Source organism: Dendrobates tinctorius, unplaced genomic scaffold, assembly GCF_039654945.1.
Source record: "Dendrobates tinctorius isolate UK_male_01 unplaced genomic scaffold, ASM3965494v1 ptg000022l, whole genome shotgun sequence".
In the NCBI taxonomy this organism is placed as follows: domain Eukaryota; kingdom Metazoa; phylum Chordata; class Amphibia; order Anura; family Dendrobatidae; genus Dendrobates; species Dendrobates tinctorius.
The window spans coordinates 75,458,472-75,479,610 of NW_027361690.1; positions in this window are offsets into that span (position 1 = coordinate 75,458,472).

Consider the following 21,139-nt stretch of genomic DNA (forward strand, 5'->3'; position numbering starts at 1 on the left):
CATACATAGACATAGAAGGGGGCTTGCTATGCTAATGAAATCAGCAGCCAGCCCCCTTCTCACACAGAACTGATGACACAGGAAAAGCTCTCTCCAGTCCAGAATACAGGCAAAACCAAACACATTTTAAAAGAAGACAACCTCTTTACCTAAAAAATACATAAAATGTCTTGTGTGTAATAGTGGTGGTAGATTATATATGTTGTAAAAATTGGTTCACTTAGGGCAAGAGTGGTTCATGTAAAAATGTACATGAGGCCATGAAAAAGAAAACAGAAAACTTCAAGACTCATTAAACCACAATATTGGTCCAAAGGACTCTGTCAGCAAAAGATGAATGTTCAAACCAAGCACAGGCGCTCCATGCATCCTTGAAGTGGGTGAGCAGTTCGGGGTATCTTCCCATCTATGTGTTCTCCATCTCTGTCCACCTGCCTCCAGCTCTCTAAAGTCAGAGCTGTCAATCAAGGATGAAGAGGGTGGACATAAATGGAAGTAAGTGAGGCAGTGCACTGAATTAAGCGGCCACTCCAAGGGTGCATCCAGCTTGTGCTTAATTTGCAAAGTCATTTTGGGCTGACGAAGTCGCTTTTAGGTGAGCAGTCAGATGGCCGTATAAATCAGAGAGAGATCAGAACACAGTGCACGGACTGGCCGGTGGATACTCTGACTTGAGCGTGAAGGCTGCCACGTTCAGGATGGAAGAGCACTCAGTTCTGATCTCCCCATGATTTCTATAGACCTAAATGTGTACATTTTAATTTCTGGTTTGCTTATTTTTTTACATTTTACGATGTCTTTATAATGATCAAACAGTCAGGTAGCATATGTAGGTCACGATACATTCACACATTTTATTTGTAATCTGTAATCATGGAGACTCATTAATCTGAAGACAGACAGCCCTGGCACACCAGCCTGACCAAAGAGCTGAGGCGAGCTTCCAGGGCTGCTGAGCGCAGATGGAAAAGATCCCACTCCAACGAGCATTTCATCGCATTCAAACAGTCCCTCACTACTTTCAAGACCACACTCGCCACAGCTAAACAAACCTACTTCTCATCTCTCATATCCTCCCTGTCTCACAACCCTAAACAGTTATTCAACACCTTCAATTCTCTCCTCCGCCCCCCAGCACCTCCTCCCTCCCCACTCATCTCAGCTGAAGACTTTGCCTCATTTTTCAAGCAGAAAATTGATAACATCAGGGACAGTTTTGGTCAACAACCCCCAGAGCCCTTCCTCCCGACTTCCCAGCCCTCCACCTTCAAAACCAACTTCTCCACCATTACAGAAGTTCGACTCTCCACTCTACTCTCAAGATCACATCTCACCACCTGTGCACTCGACCCGATCCCATCCCACTTCATCCCAAACCTCACCACAGTCTTCATCCCAACCCTAACCCATCTCTTCAACCTATCACTAACAACTGGTGTTTTCCCCTCAAGCTTTAAACATGCCTCCATCACACCTATCCTCAAAAAGCCCTCTCTTGACCCATCCTCTGTATCTAGCTATCGCCCTATATCACTTCTCCCATACGCCTCCAAGCTACTGGAACAACACGTCTACCTTGAACTGTCCTCCCATCTCTCTTCTTGCTCCCTCTTCGACCGCTTACAATCTGGCTTCCGGTCACACCACTCCACTGAAACTGCCCTTACTAAGGTCACCAATGACCTCTTAACTGCCAAGAGCAAGCGACACTACTCTGTCCTCCTCCTCCTGGACCTGTCGGCTGCCTTTGACACAGTGGACCATTCCCTATTATTACAGACCCTCTCATCCCTCGGCATCACAGACTTGGCCCTCTCCTGGATCTCATCATACCTAACAGACCGGACATTCAGCGTCTCCCACTCACACACCACCTCCTCACCTCGCCCCCTATCTGTCGGAGTCCCACAAGGTTCAGTCCTAGGGCCCCTGCTGTTCTCTATTTACACCTTTGGCCTGGGACAGCTCATAGAATCTCATGGCTTTCAGTATCATCTTTATGCTGATGACACACAGATCTACATCTCTGGACCAGATATCACCTCCCTACTAACCAGAATCCCTCAATGTCTGTCCACTATTTCATCCTTCTTCTCCACTAGATATCTGAAACTCAACATGGACAAAACAGAATTCATCATCTTTCCCCCATCTCACGTGACCCCCCCTACGAACCTATCAATTACAGTAAATGACTGCCCACTCTCCCCAGTCCCACAAGCTCGCTGCCTCGGAGTAATCCTTGACGCTGATCTCTCCTTCAAACCACATATCCAAACCCTTTCCACTTCCTGCCGACTTCAACTCAAAAATATTTCACGCATCCGTTCATTCCTCACCCAAGAATCTGCAAAAACCCTAGTCCATGCCCTCATCATCTCTCGCCTTGACTACTGCAACCTCATGCTCTGCGGCCTCCCCTCAAACACTCTCGCACCCCTCCAATCTATTCTAAACTCTGCTGCCCGACTAATCCACCTGTCCCCCCGCTATTCCCCAGCTTCTCCCCTCTGTCAATCCCTTCACTGGCTCCCAATTGCCCAGAGACTCCATTACAAAACCCTAACCATGACATACAAAGCCATCCACAACTTGTCTCCTCCATACATCTGTGACCTCGTCTCCCGGTACTTTCCTGCACGCAACCTCCGATCCTCACAAGATCTCCTTCTCTACTCCCCTCTTATCTCCTCTTCCCACAATCGCATACAAGATTTCTCTCGCGCATCACCCCTACTCTGGAACTCTCTACCACAACATATCAGACTCTCACCTACCATCGAAACCTTCAAAAAGAGCCTGAAGACCCACCTCTTCCGACAAGCCTATAACCTGCAGTAACCACCGATCGACCAAACCGCTGCACAACCAGCTCTACCCTCGCCTACTGTATTATCACCCATCCCTTGAAGATTGTGAGCCCTCGCGGGCAGGGTCCTCTCTCCTCCTGTACCAGTTATGACTTGTATTGTTTAAGATTATTGTACTTGTTTTTATGTATACCCCTCCTCACATGTAAAGCGCCATGGAATAAATGGCGCTATAACAATAAATAATAATAATAATAATAATCTGAATACACAAAACAATAGGAAATCTTTAATCAAGGCCATGTGCATTTTTTACTTTATAAGCACTAGATAAATTAGGCCGTGTTCAGATGAAGCGAAAAAAAAAATTCCAGTGTTTTTTTTTCTTGCTGAAAATCTGTTTTATTAAATTGTTGAAGCAAAGTGGATGCGATTTTTGTGAATATTTATACCAAATGTGCGTTTAAAGACGTTGTTGAACTGTGCAGGTTTTTGTGGGTTTGATCTTATAGGCTTCTAAGGACAAAAAAACTCTTATTAAAGGATAGAAACAAAGTTTTTTTTGTGCTAAAAAAGTGTTAAAAATGACGCTTCAAGTCAGCACCATAAACGTATCAAATAAAGAGGAAAAATCAGCAAGAAGAAATAGCAAGAACGGGATAACTAGAGAAGATGTTTTTATGTATTTTGGTGCTGACATCTCCAGAACAGGCAGATAAAAATCTGCCAGAAAAAACGCAGCATTTATGCTATGTGTGATCACAGCTGTAAATAATGGTTGTAAAATTTATCCTTGAAGGAGGACTTAAAAGAGGACATCGTTCTTATGAGAAGCAATAGTCAGGTACACAACTCCATCTGTGAGCCTGTTACACAGAAAGTGAATTTACTCTGTACCTGCCTGGGGTCATAATGAGACCACAATCACTTCCATAGTACGCACAATAACATTGTGGATTTGTAAAGCATTTAACTAATTATAGCATGCAGCATCTAAGGCGGTTGACAGAGAGGGCAGGAAATATAATGCACCATCTGCATTTGATTTGTCTGCAAACGATGAAAGAACTGGAACATAATTCAAGCATAATTTCCAGATTTCAATAAGCCAAATTTATTTTCTTGTTGCCTGGAAAAAAAAATAAAAACATCGTTGAACCATCAAACATCAATAAATAGCATTTAACAAGTTGCATCCTTCAGTATTTTAGTCTTTCATCTAATGTCTTACATCTAGGAGCACAGTTTACAAGTGTAATATTAAAAGTAGAAGATATATACAATCTATACGTATCCGACTAATGTCTGTTCTAGAAGAACACAACTACAAAGACACAAATTGTGGATAATTGTTTTAAACTGTTGATAGTTTTAGTAGCTTTTTAAAAACAATTCCAGCTGTGGTTCTGTCCAGTCTAAGAACATGTCCTGTTCGAAACGCGTATGGTGAATATATGTCCTTTATCCCCCCATGTTTACCCCCTCTTTTTCCAAATATCCTTTGGCAAATGTGTTTTGGACATTTCTTTTTTAAATGAGTAAGAATAAATCTTGGATTTTATCTGTAACGTATCAGGAGCTGGATCAAATTTTTTTTTCCTGCATCTAACTCACAGCAGCGCTGATCGCGGACTCCTGAACCTGCTGCAGTTGGTGGAGGGTGAGCTGGTTTATTGCCTTGCATTTCTGTCTACATGTACAGTGCATATCAAATTCACATTGTATATTATCGTATTTTGCATTTATCCATAATAAATGACTTTGCAAAAATATAGGCAAGAGTTTGTAGCCAGCTAAAAGTGTCCATAATTATACAGAGATGGTCTGATTGCCTGTTATCTCTGTAGTGCAAGGAAGATGCTAGTACACGCCCAGCACCACTAATTTCTGCCAGAGACTCTTCTACATCCAATATGAAGATTTTCATATAATTTACTTTACACATTTGTGTAGCGCCCCTGCGGTCTGTCGCCACATTGTACTGCACACCATCCAGGGGTGTAGTACTCTGCTCTCAGGTAAGGAAGAAGCACTGCCAGGACTCACACACCAGCACCCAACACTAGTCCCCATCTGGCCAGGGGAGAGTTAAGTAGAGGGTGTGGGTGGAGAAAGTTGAGAAGGGGCGGAGCTTAAGGGAGTGACAGTTGGTGAGAGCAGTTAGTGCTGAGGTAAAGAGATTGTTTTGGAAAGAGTCAGTCAGTCAGTCAGAGAGTGGTGTGAGAGGACAGACATCAGTCAGGAGGGAGTTAGAAGGAGTCACGTGTGGAGATTAAAGCTGAGTGCATCTTGTCTCCAGACTAAAGAGAGTGAGAGAGACGGAGTGAAGAAAGGAAGGAAAGCTCCAGGAGGAGAGGAAGAAGAGGTCTTAGGGGCAAGGAAAGTGAGCAATCTATCCGTGGGGCCCACATCCACCGGTGTGGTCGGTGGAGGGACCAGGTCGCAGTTAGGGGACCGACCCCAAAACTAGTGGAGAAACTAAGGACTCAGCTAGAAAACTGGAGGCAGCAGTATCTTTAAGTGCTGCAGTCGACCCCACACTCATTCGCCGAAAAGGCAGACATATAGGATCCAGGGGTCTGACCAACATCGCCCAACAAGATCCGAGTCTGCTGGCTCGAAGCACCGTGTGTGAAGACGCAGGGCAGCAGAGGTGGAAGCCAGCGTAGTGAGATGGCCAGGAAAGGAACATCAAAGGGAGCCCTGGCAATGTGCACCCCAAGCTACCTGAGAGCTGTCTGGACTACAGACCTGAAGACACAGCACACCCCGGCTGGGGATTATAACATCAGAACTGTGAGTAAAACCTGTGAAGACTGCACACTGCTGTGTCCTCTATTATTTATTGCTGCGTCATCTGCCCTGCACTACAACCACCATCATCTCCATCTTTTCACTATCACTGCCCTGGGGAATAGCTCTGCCTGTGGAGAGCTGAACCAACTCTGCTGCATCAACAACTGCCCTAGAGGACTGAATTTGCAGCGTTGACTAACACCTTATTTGCCAAACACCACAGGTAGCATCATGAACTATATCTAAACTTTATTTTCCTTTTTCATCTATATTTTCATTGGACGCCCAGGGCAGCGGACTGGGTCACTGCTGCTGTGATACATTCCATTAAGAACCGTCCTGGTTCCGAGTACCCCACGGCTGTGGTGGGCACTCCATTTGCACATTGTGTTATTTTCTATCCAGCTTCTTTTTTGTAGCATTTTTTTAGGGAGTTGTTTCTTTTTTTATTTACACAATTGACACCCTTTAATTGGACGTAACCCAGGATGCCATAAATCAACCATAAAAACAGAGAACTTATGAAACATATGCACAGCAATCCCAAATACACAAGAAATCTGCTCTACTCCAGTGACAACTTTCAGTGTAAGGACAGGACTGTGCCAAGTTTAAGTAGACCTTCAGCAGCCTATTGTTAGCTGCATCCCACCGATCACATCACATCAGGTAAAAGGTGCATGACTATAGGGGTTACAGTGGCTTGAGGACCCTAAAGCTTGTGGATTCTCAAAAGGTCCCTTTGGCCCACATGCCAATATCAGTACTGTTGAAGGCCTATCACAGTTGGAGATTTTGCATTGGTGGCCATAAACTTCAAGTTTTTCCACTGTCATACAGACCTATTAACACTTTTTAAGGAGTTTTCTGGGAATAATTTTTTCATCCCCATTACTCACCCTATTCAGATCAAGCACCACCTCTCTGCTACTGTTTCCCTCTTTGTTGATCTCCCTGGTCACCTCACTGCTGCTCAAAATTCCTGGGTGTCTCTCGGCCATATCCTCCTTCTTCTCATCACACTTCCTGAAGCTCAATATGGACAAAATTTAACTAATCATCTTTCCTCCATCTAACCTAACTCCCCTACCTGATCTATCTATCATAATACATAATAGGTACAGCAAAAATTAGGTTTAAAATGTAACTTTTAATTGTTAATTTTAAAAATAATTTAAAAGACAAACAAGATACAAACACTCAAGGTACAAAATAGGGGGAATTCATACCTGTACAAACATTACTATTTGTGATACTTAACTACTGATAAGAAACCCACTTTTTAGTAGCATTGCATATTTTTTTGCTGGTTTAGTGTCCACTGCTTATCAGACTCTCAGGCATTTATTGACTATCCCTCTATATATTATTTGGCCCTGGGTTTGAACGATTGACCTATAATACATTGGACGCGTGCATTTAAGGTTTTATGTCATACCATCTATAAAATTTTATCTTATTTATGTCTGACAAAGGTAATTGTATAAGCTATGGGTCTTTCTTTCTCATCGAAGTGATTGTATAAGCAGTGGGTCGTTGTTGTTTTTTGTTTATTCCCCCTATATTTTTTATTTAATATAGGGTGTGGACCCGGCTCCCCATTGACTCCTTGTGCAGTTCATATCAGAAATTTCATTGTTTATGTCCATTTACTTGCCACTTTGCACCTTGAGTGTTTGCATCTTGCTTGTTTTAAATTATTTTTAAACTTAGCAATTAAAAGTTAAATTTTCAACCTAATTTTTACCATACCTGACATTTCATTAGGTTGGGTTCATATACCATACTAGCTTCTGACAATAAGTTTTATCACACTTTCCCCTGTACTGGAAGTCCACTGCCGCGGAGTGACCCTCGATTCTGTCCAGTCCTTCAAACTGCACATCTAAGCTCTTGTCGCCTCTTGCTGCTTCCAACTCAAAAATATTTCCAGAATCTGGATTTTCCACACCTCTGAATCTACTAAAATGTTAGTGCATGCCCTCATCATCTCCCACCTCAACTACTGTAATATCCTCCTGTGTGACCTTCCTGCTAACACTCTCTAGTCCATCCTTAATTCTGCTGCATGACTAATCCATCTCTCACCTCATTATTCCTCCACTACTTCCCTCTGCAAAATCCCTTCATTGGCTCTCAATTCCCCAATGTATCCAGTTCAAACTATTAGCATTGACCTACAAAGCCGTCCATAATCCGTCTCCTCCATATATATTTGAACTAATCTCCTAATCTCCCATTACCTTCCAATAAGTAATTTCTGGTCTTCTCAAGACTTTCTTTTCAACTCTACCCTAAGGCTGTGTGCACACGCTGCGGATTATGTGCGGATTCATCCGCGCGGATTTTGTAAAATCCGCAGGTGAAACCGCAGGTCAAAAGACCTGCGGTTTTACCTGCGGATTGCTCTGCGGTTTTGCCCTGCGGTTTTTCATCTCCTCAATGGAGGAGATGGCAAACCGCAGGAGAATCCGCAGAAAGAATTGACATGTCAATTCTTTCTGCGGATTGAAAACCGCAGATAATCCGCGCGGAAAATTCCGCACCGTCTGCACTGCGGTTTTTGATTCCCATAGGGAATCATGGTACTGTACACCGCAGCAAAAACTGCTGCGGGTCCGCAGCGGCCAAAACCGCTGCGGAACCGCAGCAAAATCCGCAGCGTGTGCACACAGCCTTATACTTTCCTTGCTCTTTTGCCTCAAAAACTTCTCCCCCACACCCTGGAATTTTGTGACTTAAAATGTCTGATTATCAGGCAATGTCTGATACATGCTGACATCAATCAGACAGCATTTTTCAGCTGTCAGGTTCCCTTTATGCTGGTTAAAATATATTAGTTTGAGAAAGTCTACCTTCGAAAGGGAAATCACTTGGGAACACTACCCTATACAATTATTATTATATTTTCTACATGGTCTCCAAAATCCCACCGTTGAGAATATATATGTGTATTTGGTTACAAAAGTTATCACAAAATAAATTAAATCAGTATTTAATTTTATCTCCATTTTAATCCTTAGACTAAATGTGGTTGAGAGCCATGCACACACTGATCATTTACATATGGAAGCCCCATTTATGGTTGGGTTTATATTAGCTGATTCTATTAAGGTTCGCATTGAATGTATGCGATGGTTGGTGATATGTATGAAAATATATAAATATGAATTACAATTGTGTAATACTAAAGCTATTACAAATGACCTAAGCCACAGTTGTGTAAGCTCCGTGATTTCCAGATATCCCTGCTAGATTGCTGATATCTGCTAGAATTTTCAATGAGCCACTGAGCACACTGTCAGCACAGAATAGAAGAGATGAGATATGAGGCTGTTTTAATAGAATGCATTTTGCCTGTACAGTTTACATACTAAGAAAGCAATTTACTTCATGGCGCCAAGTAAAGGATGTTTAATTCTTCAGAACGTATCTCATGTTTGTTGACAATGGCCCATAAATAAAACATGATTGCCGTTGTAATTTATATGGCTGCATGTGTAAACCTAGCGATCCCATTCAATTAAGCAGCAAAATAAAAGTGAGAGAGGAAGTCTTTCAATCAAGACAGGCATTAAGAATGTGTGCGGGAGGTGAGCGAGGGAAATCCTGACAACCTGAGGATTTTCGCACATAGGTATTCAGCTTGTCTGTTATCATATTATGAGTGTTCTACAATCATGAAATCCAGGCAAGGTGATCCAGCGATGACAGGGCCGGGGACATGTCACTCAGAATCTCGGAACACATTATACACAGAGTAAAACAAATACACAAAATACACAATATAATTCAATCAGCTCAGGTTTTTCCTAAATATACAAAATAGATCACGAAAGAGAATACAATGTAGTATTTTTATCAAAGTCACGCACTGATATGTACAGACATTGGCAGTGGCGTAGCTTGAAGCTTGTTGACCCCAACAGAGGTTCAGGAAAGCTGAGGCCCCCAAAACAGCAAATTCTTGAACTTGTTCTTTATTCAATATCAATTAAAAAACGAAGACACAGCAGGCAATATTTTGGCCATAATTTGCCTTTACCAAGCTCAGAGAAGAAAGATTCTTACAGCTCAAGGATTTTCTGTTTTCCTGAATTTCTATATTGTGCTTGGACCTGGTGGGATGTCCAGCTGAGTTCAGCACAATTAGTCAATGATGCAAATGAATTCAATTTATCATTGGACCATTGTTGGCCCCAATGCAAAGCCCAACTATTGCAAGTTTTTAATAGTAACTAGCTGAAGAGTCCGGCATTGCCTGGGCATAGTAACAGTGGTTAGTTATAACAAATTATAATGTTTACATTGCACATAAAAAAAATGTAAAATCATATATTCAACACTACAGATTTGCAACACAAATTAACTAAACGATTACCCAAGTATTGATAGTATTTTATTTTCAACTCATTCAAGAGCCTTTTGATAAACAACATTTTTGGTTTTTCCTTTTGGTGCAAAGAAGAACAGATTTTTGGCAGTTCCAACTCTTGAACAGATGAAGTAAAGTTGACCATGAGAAAAGCATGGAGATTGCAAATCGATCCCTACTACTTTCAAAGACTGTCCCTGAGCATTGTTAATGGACATTGCAAATAGCAGTTGAACTGGAAACTGGAGGCGTTTAAAAACAAAAAACAAATCAGATGGAAAGAGTGGAATTCTTGGAATGAAAATGTCCTCTCCTTTGGCACATCCTGTTTCTGAGCTGTGTATCTAATCCTATCTTGTGTGATAATGTCTGCTGAGCTGTGTACCTAATCCTCTCCTGTGTTATACTTTCTGCTGAGCTGTGTATCTAATCCTATCGTGTGTTACTGACTGCTCAGCCGTGTATCTAATCCTATCCTGTGTGATACTGACTGCTGAGCAGTGTATCTAATCCTATCATGTGTGATACTGACTGCTGAGCCGTGTATCTAACCCTATCCTGAGTGATACTGACTGCTGAGCCGTGTACCTAATCCTATCATGTGTGTTACTGACTGCCGATCCGTGTATCTAATCCTATCCTGTGTGATACTGACTGCTGAGCAGTGTATCTAATCCTATCCTGTGTGATACCATCTGCTGAGCCGTGTATCTAACCCTATGCTGTGTGATACTGACTGCTGAGCTGTGTACCTAATCCTATCATGTGTGTTACTGACTGCTCAGCCGTGTAGCTAATCCTATCCTGTGTGATACTGACTGCTGAGTTGTGTATCTAATCCTATCCTGTGTGATACTGACTGCTGAGCCGTGTATCTAATCCTATTCTGTGTGATACTCTGCTGAGCCGTGTATCTATTACTATTCTGTGTGATACTGTGTGCTGAGCTGTGTATCTAATCCTATCCTGTGTGATACTGTCTGCTGAGCTGTGTATCTATTCCTATCCTGTGTGATACTGACTGCTGAGCTGTGTATCTAATCCTATCCTGTGTGATACTGACTGCTGAGCTGTGTATCTAATCCTATCCTGTGTGATACTGACTTGTGAGCCATGTGTCTAATCCTCTCCTGTGTGATACTGACTGCTGAGCTGTGTATCTAATCCTATCCTGTGTGATACTGACTGCTGAGACGTGTATCTAATCCTATCCTATGTGATACTGACTGCTGAGCTGTGTATCTAATCCTATCCTGTGTGATACTGACTGCTGAGCCGTGTATCTAATCCTATTCTGTGTGATACTCTGCTGAGCCGTGTATATAATACTATTCTGTGTGATACTGTGTGCTGAGCTGTGTATCTTATCCTATCCTGTGTGATACTGACTGCTGAGCTGTGTATCTAATTCTATCCTGTGTGATACTGACTGCTGAGCTGTGTATCTTATCCTATCCTGTGTGATACTGCCTGCTGAGCTGTGTATCTTATCCTATCCTGTGTGATACTGCCTGCTGAGCCGTGTATCTATTCCTATCCTGTGTGATACTGACTACCGAGCTGTGTATCTAATCCTATCCTGTGTGATACAGTCTGCTCAGCTGTGTATCTAATCCTGTCCTGTGTGATACAGTCTGCTGAACCGTGTATCTAATCCTATCCTGTGTGATACTGCCTGCTGAGCTGTGTATCTAATCCTATCCTGTGTGATACTGACTGCTGAGCCGTGTATCTAATCCTATTCTGCGTGATACTCTGCTGAGCCGTGTATCTAATACTATTCTGTGTGATACTGTGTGCTGAGCTGTGTATCTAATCCTATCCTGTGTGATACTGTCTGCTGAGCTGTGTATCTATTCCTATCCTGTGTGATACTGACTGCTGAGCTGTGTATCTTATCCTATCCTGTGTGATACTGCCTGCTGAGCCGTGTATCTATTCCTATCCTGTGTGATACTGACTGCTGAGCTGTGTATCTAATCCTATCCTGTGTGATACAGTCTGCTCAGCTGTGTATCTAATCCTATCCTGTGTGATACAGTCTGCTGAACCATGTATCTAATCCAATCCTGTGTGATACTGACTGCTGAGCTGTGTATCTAATCCTATCCTGTGTGATACTGACTGCTGAGCCGTGTATCTAATCCTATCCTGTGTGATACTGACTGCTGAGCCATGTATCTAATCCTCTCCGGTGTGATACTGACTGCTGAGCTGTGTATCTAATCCTATCTTGTGTGATACTGAATGCTGAGCCGTGTATCTAATCCTATCCTGTGTGATACTGGGCTCCCCCTGCAGTCTGTGTCAGAGGGTGGTCTGCGTTGGCACGGTAATAAATTGTGTTATTTCCAGCTTTACAGAAGGACGATAACACCATAGAAATGATAAGAATAATAGGCCTCAGTTACCACAACTGTCTACAAAGAAAACTGTTGCTGATAGCAACCAATCACAGCTCATTTCTCATCTTTTAAACAGCTCTGGGACAGCGTGGCGAGTTTTGAGTGGCGACTTTTGTGTTTTGACTTTTATGTGGTGAGGTTGGTGTATGTGTGGTGAAATGTGTGCTGAGGGTGGTATATGTGTTGAAGCACGTGGTAGTGTGTGGCTCACTTTGTGTGTGTGGTCATATCCCCGTGTGTGGTGAGTATCCCATGTCAGGGCCCCACCTTAGCAACTGTACGGTATATACTGTTTGGCGCCATCGCTTTCATTCTTTAAATCCCCCTTGTTCACATCTGGCAGCTGTCAATTTGCCTCCAACACTTTTCCTTTCACTTTTTCCCCATTATGTAGATAGGGGCAAAATTGTTTGGTGAATTGGAATGCGCGGGGTTAAAATTTCACCTCACAACATAGCCTATGACACTCTCGGGGTCCAGACGTGTGACTGTGCCAAATTTTGTGGCTGTAGCTGCGACGGTGCAGATGCCAATCCCGGACATACACACATACATATAAACACACACACACATTGAGCTTTATATATTAGATGGTCTTTTCATATGGGTCACAGGGTCCTTTTGGGCTTCCTAGGCTCCAAGATCCAGGTTCGATTGCAACTCCTACATCAAATCAAGTTACGCCCCCTGGACGTAGGTAAAAAATAAAAGCTCTTCTAGTTTTCTGATACTTGATGACTCTGTTTTCAGTAAATCTAGATCAGGATACTCTATGAAATATCACCAATGACCCTTGTAAAAGGCTAAATCCGGTCTGTAAGAGAGGATGGTAACACTCACCTTTTCCCTTCCCCATTATTGTGTGAAAGGGACACATTTGTATGTCTTATGTGTTTGTAGGGTGAGCCTTACAAGCCCTGCATCTCAGCTGAGCCTAGCGATTGGCTGCAGCTCTGTTGACATAAAATTAGTCACCGCTGCAACAATCACCAGAGCAGCAGCAGAGATGTCGTCGTGGGTTGGGGAGGGTAAGTACAGGCTGTTCCTGATGTCTGTGTCAAGTATAACTTTACTCCCAAAAACAACTTTTCATGTGGTCAGGAGGTTAATACTAATTGCCCTCTTTCAGTCATTTGGGCGGCCCCTTACCCAAGAATAGTCAAGCCATAAACATGGATGGCAAAATGGAAGACGAGTGTCTTTGATCGAACTGTTCCTGCAAAGGTGTATGGCTTCTGACCACATTAATTGTAGTTTTGAGTCATAGTTCTAAACCTAAGAGGAAATTCAGGTGCATGTTAGAAATTCACGGGAAATGCTAGAAAAGCAGCATTATGGTTGTCTGGAAGGCTTAAGAGCCTGTCACACTAAGCGATATCGCTAGCAATATCGCTATAACGTCACTGGTTTTTGTGATGTTATAGCGATATTGCTAGCGATATCGCTGTGTCTGATACTTACCTCCGACCGGCTCCCCCGCTGATTATCGCTGATCGGGCGAGAACGTCCTGGACCGTTTCTCATTGGGCGCTTCCTGCTGTGGAGACGAGCGACGCGTGGACGCGGGCGGGAGGATGTCAGGATCGCCTCGTCTGACAGGTAAGTAGCGACCCCCGTCCCCAGCGATGTCGCTGGTGAGATCTGCCTGTGTGGCAGCTCACTAGCGACCACTTAGCGATGCACCAGCGATCCTGACGGCGTCATATCGCTGGTCGGGATCGCTGGTGCATCGCTAAGTGTGACAGTACCTTTAGTGCAAGGGGTGGGATCCCTTTAATTGAGGCAGGTCTTAGTACATGTATGGGATAGGGAAATACCAGTATGAGCCCCACCGGGAACAGGATGTGAGTGATGACATCTCTGTATAAAAAAAGTTGATATCATGTAAGCCATGTGTAACAAATAACTATTTCATTTTTTGCAATATTGCAATTATTGGTTCTTCCAATTTCAAAGTGGCTTTTGAAAAGGGTGAATTACAAACCATTGTAAAAAATAATGTATAGTTGAACAAGTCCATATGTCTCTGGCGACCTTCACTATGATATTTTCATTTAAAACACCAAGCGGGGGGGGGCAAAGAGAAAATAGACCTGTCTTGGATAATACTATAACCTCCATGTTTATTATGCAGGAGTGCTTCATTATCCCCTAGTCAGGGGTCTTGGCTTTTTTTTCCTTGTATAATGCACTAGGTGTTGCATGGGAGACAAACAAATATTGAAAACCTGTTCATTTTTCTCTCTATATTTAAACAAATCCTCTTTCAGTGAACTGTAAAAGTAATCTAGGAGGTATAAATCTTGTAAAGACCTGCAATGCTTCCATTTGTTCATTTTTCTTTCATGTGGATGGCTGTTGACCTTGATCTTCCACAGGCAAGTTATAGTCTGTATTCTATGTACTGTTTAGAAGGAAGAATTGAATGGTATAAGTGGGTACTGACATCTAAGTCAACAAATCTGAACACTTGAAACTAACACTATGGTAAATATGACAGGAGATATAACAGCTTTGTTAAGCACAGGCAAACAGAAGGCAAAAACTGCGTTCAGATCAGTGGGTGCAGTGCCAGGTAGTCAAAGGAAACACATTTCTAATTCACATTATTTCACGAGCGTTCGCAAATAGAACAATGCAGCGATAGAAGTACTCTGACAAATGTAATGTTCTCAGCTTGGATACAAAGCTTTTCTAGGGTAGGGATCAGACTGCTGGCATAAATGTCATCTAAGGATAAAACTTGCAGGCCATTGTCAATATTCTTAAAGTTTTTGAGAGCACTAAATCTGGGTACTTCAAAAGCAGATGCGGAAGGTCAATAGACTTACAGGTGCTTCTCACAATATTAGAATATCATCAAAAAGTTAATTTATTTCAGTTCTTCAATGCAAAAAGTGAAGAACTGAAGAACTCATATATTATATAGAGTCATTAAAAACAGAGTGATCTATTTCAAGTGTTTAATTCTATTAATGTTGGTGATTATGGCTTACAGCCAATGAAACCCCAAAAGTCATTATCTCAGTAAATTAGAATAATTAACAAAAAACACCTGCAAAGGCTTCCTAAGCATTTAAAAAGTTCCCTTAGTCTGTTTCAGTATGCTCCACAATCATGGGGAAGACTGCTAACTTGACAGATGTACAAAAGGCAGTCATTGACACACTCCACAAGGAGGGTAAGCCACAAAAGGTCATTGCTAAAGCAGCTGGCTGTTCATAGAGTGCTGTATCTAAGCATATTAATGGCAAGTTGAGTGGAAAGAAAAAGTGTGGTAGAAAAAGGTGCACAGCAATCGGGACAACTGCAGCCTTGAAAGGGTTGTTAAGAAAAAGCTATTCAAAAATTTGGGGGGAGATTCACAAGGAGTGGACTGCCGCTGGAGTAATTGATTCAAGAGCCGCCAAATACAGACATATCCAGGACATCGGCTACAAGTGTCGCATTCCATGTGTAACGCCAATAGACAACACCAGAAGCATCTTACCAGGGCCAAGGGGAAAAAGAACTGGACTGTTGCTCAGTGGTCCAAGGTGTTGTTTTCAGATGAAAGTAAATTTTGCATTTCATTTGGAAATCAAGGTCCCAGAGTCTGGAGGAAGAGAGGAGAGGCCACAATCCAAGCTGCTTGAGGTCTAGTGTGAAGTTTCCACAATCAGTGATGGTTTGGGGAGCCATGTCATCTGCTGGTGCAGGTCCACTGTGTTTTATCAAGACCAAAGTCAGCACAGCCGTCTACCAGGAAGTTTTAGAGCACTTCATGCTTCCACCTGCCGACAAGCTTTTTGGAGATGAAAATTTCATTCTCCAGCAGGACTTGGCACGTCTCCACACTGCCAAACATACCAATACCTGGCTTAAAAACAACAGTATCACTGTGCTTGATTGGCCAGCAATCTCACCTGACCTTAACCCCATAGAGAATCTATGGGGTATTGTCAAGAGGAAGATGAGACACGAGACGAACAATGCAGACGAGCTGAAGGCTGCTATCAAAGCAACCTTGGCTTCCATAGCAGCTCAGCAGTAGATATGGGCGAATCTGAACAGTAATGTTCGGCGTCTGTACCAAACACCTACTGTTTGCGCATGGACACCGAATACGGACTTCACCAGGAAGTCTGTGTTACTGTTCGGGATCGGCTGCCCGAACATCGGGTGTTTGTCGCGCTGTCATGTACATGAGAGAATGGCAAACACTGCTTCTGATCGACGGTGAAACCATCAACGCTGGTCAGAGAGCCGTGGTTACCACACTGTCAAAAGACAGCATGAGCCCGCAGCTGTGATCGGAGGTATAAAGTTTACCTCCAGTCACTGGTGTCAGCTGATGGGACAACTGCTCCCATCATCCGACACCTGCTGCCGCTAATAACAGCGAGAACAGGAGCGGAGGATGGGAGTATTCATCAGCCACTTGTGCACTGTAAATAAATAAAATAAAAAAATGGCGTGGGTTCCCTTATATTTTTGTTAACCAGCCAGGCAAAACTCACAGCTGGGGGCTGTAACCCTCAGCTGTCAGCTTCAGCAAGGCTAGTTATTAAGAATAGAGGGGTCCCCATGCTGTATTTTTTAATTATTTAAATAATTAAAAAAAGGTGTAGGGTCCAACCCATTTTTGACAACCAGCCTTGTTAAAGCAGATAGCTGGGGCTGGTATTCTCAGGCTGTAAGGGGCCATGGATATTGGGCCCCCAGTCTAAAAATCGCAGCCTGCAGCTGCCTAGAAAAGGCACATCTATTAGATGCGCCAATTCTGGTGTTTTGCCTGGCCCTTCTCTCTTGCCCTGTAGCGGTGGCAAGTGGGGTGATGTGACCCGTGGAAGCGCAGTTCAGCGTGAAAAGATCGTCGTCACTCCTGCTCCCTTGCCCCCATTCTCCCGTTGAAGATGTATCAATAAAGCGTTAAATTATACCCAGTGAGTTCCATTCATCTTCTTCTGTTTTTCATTCATGAAATTGTTTTTTATCGAAAGAGCACCCGAGGGTTGGTGGTATTTGCCAGCTGCAGCTCACGTATAGCGGTATACACTGCTCCTTAAGGTGTTATAGCGGTGCGGATCTACAGCTTTCTCTTTGCATTATTTGGACTTTGATACATGTCAGTAGGCCAACATTTCATATTTTAAAATCATTTGTCAAGCTGGTGTTATAAAGTACCATAGTCTAATTTACTGAGATAATGACTTTTGGGTTTTCATTGGCTGTAAGTAGAGTTGAGCGACTTTTGGTTTTTTAGGGTCGCGTTTCGTTTCGTGAAACCCGACTTTTCCAAAAGTCGGGTCGAGCAAGATCGTCCGATTATAGGGAAAAGTCGGGGTCGTCCCGAAACACGAAACCCAATGTAAGTCAATGGGGAATAAAAGTCGGCAGTGAGAGGAGGACAGGAAACACACCTACAGTGCCCATTTGAATGCCAAAAGCATCAATTCTTCTTACTTAAGCTTGTCAACCTTAATTAACTTCATAATATAAGTTACGCACTGAAAAATGGGGGTTATTTGGCTAAAGTTGTGGGGGGGGAGGGCTGGCTGCAGGTTTTCATGTGCCCTGGGCGAAAGAGCGCCACTTTAACACATACCACAACTCATCATGCTCCGATACGGCAGATAAATAGCGGTATAGTACAATGAAAAATATCTCACTTTTTACATCTCATGACGAGGCCCATCTATTTCTCCATACAGAATCATTGGTCCCATATAATGTTTGAAACAGTATATGATGAGCTCCACATAATGCTACAGTATATGTTGGTCCCCATGGATGAAGCTCCACTGTCTTATGGGCCCAAATAATGCTCCAAACATAATGGGCCCCATTTCTAATGCTCTAGTGTATAATGGGCCCTGTAAATGCTGCTCCAGTGTCTGATGTCCACCTTTGGAATGTTCCAGTGTATGGTGGGCCCCATCTATCATTCTCCAGAGTATAGTGCTCCCCAAAAATTGCTGTCCCAACATTGAAAACAATCAAATAAGTCTCCTCGCTAGGGAATCCCTGTACTTGTCTGGACAGGTGCTGTAGCTTGCTTAACAGCTCGCCAGCCGTTCTCACGCCCAGTATGGATTGCACGTGATTGCACAAAGGTTAGAAAGGGTACCGTATCCCTGGATAACATGTATGGATAGCGTACACATTCAAAATATATGTCTCAGGAGGCAGACTCAGACGGTGTCAGGCCCAGTATGGATTGCACGTGATTGCACAAAGGTTAGAAAGAGTACCGTATCCCTGGATAACATGTATGGATAGCGTACACATTCAAAATATATGTCTCAGGAGGCAGGCTCAGACGGTGTCAGGCACAGTATGGATTGCACGTGATTGCACAAAGGTTAGAAAGGGTACCGTATCCCCGGATAACATGTATGGATAGCGTACACATTCAAAATATATGTCTCAGGAGGCAGGCTCAGACGGTGTTAGGCCCAGTATGGATTGCACGTGATTGCACAAAGGTTAGATAGGGTACCGTATCCCCGGATAACATGTATGGATAGCGTACACATTCAAAATATATGTCTCAGGAGGCAGGCTCAGACGGTGTCAGGCACAGTATGGATTGCACGTGATTGCACAAATGTTAGAAAGGGTACCGTATCCCCGGATAACATGTATGGATAGCGCACACATTCAAAATATATGTCTCAGGAGGCAGGCTCAGACGGTGTTAGGCCCAGTATGGATTGCACGTGATTGCACAAAGGTTAGAAAGGGTACCGTATCCCCGGATAACATGTATGGATAGCGTACACATTCAAAATATATGTCTCAGGAGGCAGGCTCAGACGGTGTTAGGCCCAGTATGGATTGCACGTGATTGCACAAAGGTTAGAAAGGGTACCGTATCCCCGGATAACATGTATGGATAGCGTACACATTCAAAATATATGTCTCAGGAGGCAGGCTCAGACGGTGTCAGGCACAGTATGGATTGCACGTGATTGCACAAAGGTTAGAAAGGGTACCGTATCCCCGGATAACATGTATGGATAGCGTACACATTCAAAATATATGTCTCAGGAGGCAGGCTCAGACGGTGTCAGGCACAGTATGGATTGCACGTGATTGCACAAAGGTTAGAAAGGGTACCGTATCCCCGGATAACATGTATGGATAGCGTACACATTCAAAATATATGTCTCAGGAGGCAGGCTCAGACGGTGTTAGGCCCAGTATGGATTGCACGTGATTGCACAAAGGTTAGAAAGGGTACCGTATCCCCGGATAACATGTATGGATAGCGTACACATTCAAAATATATGTCTCAGGAGGCAGGCTCAGACGGTGTTAGGCCCAGTATGGATTGCACGTGATTGCACAAAGGTTAGAAAGGGTACCGTATCCCCGGATAACATGTATGGATAGCGTACACATGCAAAATATATGTCTCAGGAGGCAGGCTCAGACGGTGTCAGGCACAGTATGGATTGCACGTGATTGCACAAAGGTTAGAAAGGGTACCGTATCCCCGGATAACATGTATGGATAGCGTACACATTCAAAATATATGTCTCAGGAGGCAGGCTCAGACGGTGTTAGGCCCAGTATGGATTGCACGTGATTGCACAAAGGTTAGAAAGGGTACCGTATCCCCGGATAACATGTATGGATAGCGTACACATTCAAAATATATGCCTCAGGAGGCAGGCTCAGACGGTGTCAGGCACAGTATGGATTTGACGGCCCAGATTACACAGCGGAGGAGCAGGGAGAGGTAAAGATTGCAAATGCTGGGGCCCTGCCCAAGCAAGGGGGGCCCACTCGTGGGCGTCGGTACTGGCACTGGGCCCCTCATAGTACAGCGGTGTGTCTGACGGCGGGTGTGCACCACCACCATCAGAGACACTTGATTGCACTATGAGGGACCCTGTGCCAGTGCCCGCGCCCAAGAGTCGGCCTACCCACCTGTCCAGGGCAACGGCACTCGCACGGTGTCGTGCGCTAGGTGGTGACCCCGGCCATGGGGGGGGAGGCAGCACAGTTAGGGAGTTTTAGAAAGTGGCATATGTTGATGTTGGACATTCAGCTGATGCAAAAGGCGAAATAGGTGAAGTACCAGGAAGAGGTGGACCAAAGCAAGCCATTTTTCTGTCACCCTATGTGTCATCAGGGGAAGGTGGGACAAAATCCTTGGAAACCCATGCGTGGTTCATTTTAATGAAGGTTAGATCATCCACATTTTGGGTTGACAGACGGGTCCTTTTTTCTGTCAGGATTGATCCAGCTGCACTGAAGACTCTTTCCGATAGCACACTTGCAGCTGGGCAAGCGAGCTCCTGTAAGGCATATTGGGCCAATTCAGGCCAGGTGTCCAGTTTAGCGGCCCAATAGTCAAAGGGGAATGACCTGTGTGGGAGAACATCGATATGGGAGGAAAAGTAGTTTGTAACCATAGTTGACAACTGCTGTCTCCTGTCACTTTCCATCGATGCAGTATTACCAGTTGTGTGAGTGGTATTTGAAAAATCAGTCCACAACATTGTCATGAAACCCCTGTCTCCAACGCCACTTCTGCTGTGTGCACCACGAACACCTCTGCCAAGCTGCCCCCGGCCCGTACGGCTCGTGTGAGAACCATCACCGCTGCTGTGTGCTGGGAATGCCTCAAGCAACCGATTTACCAGAGTTGCTTGTTTATTAGCCAATATTAGGTCAAGGTTCTCCTGTGGCATGATGTTTTGTAATTTGCCTTTATAGCGTGGATCCAGGATGCTGGCCAACCAGTAGTCGTCATCGTTCAT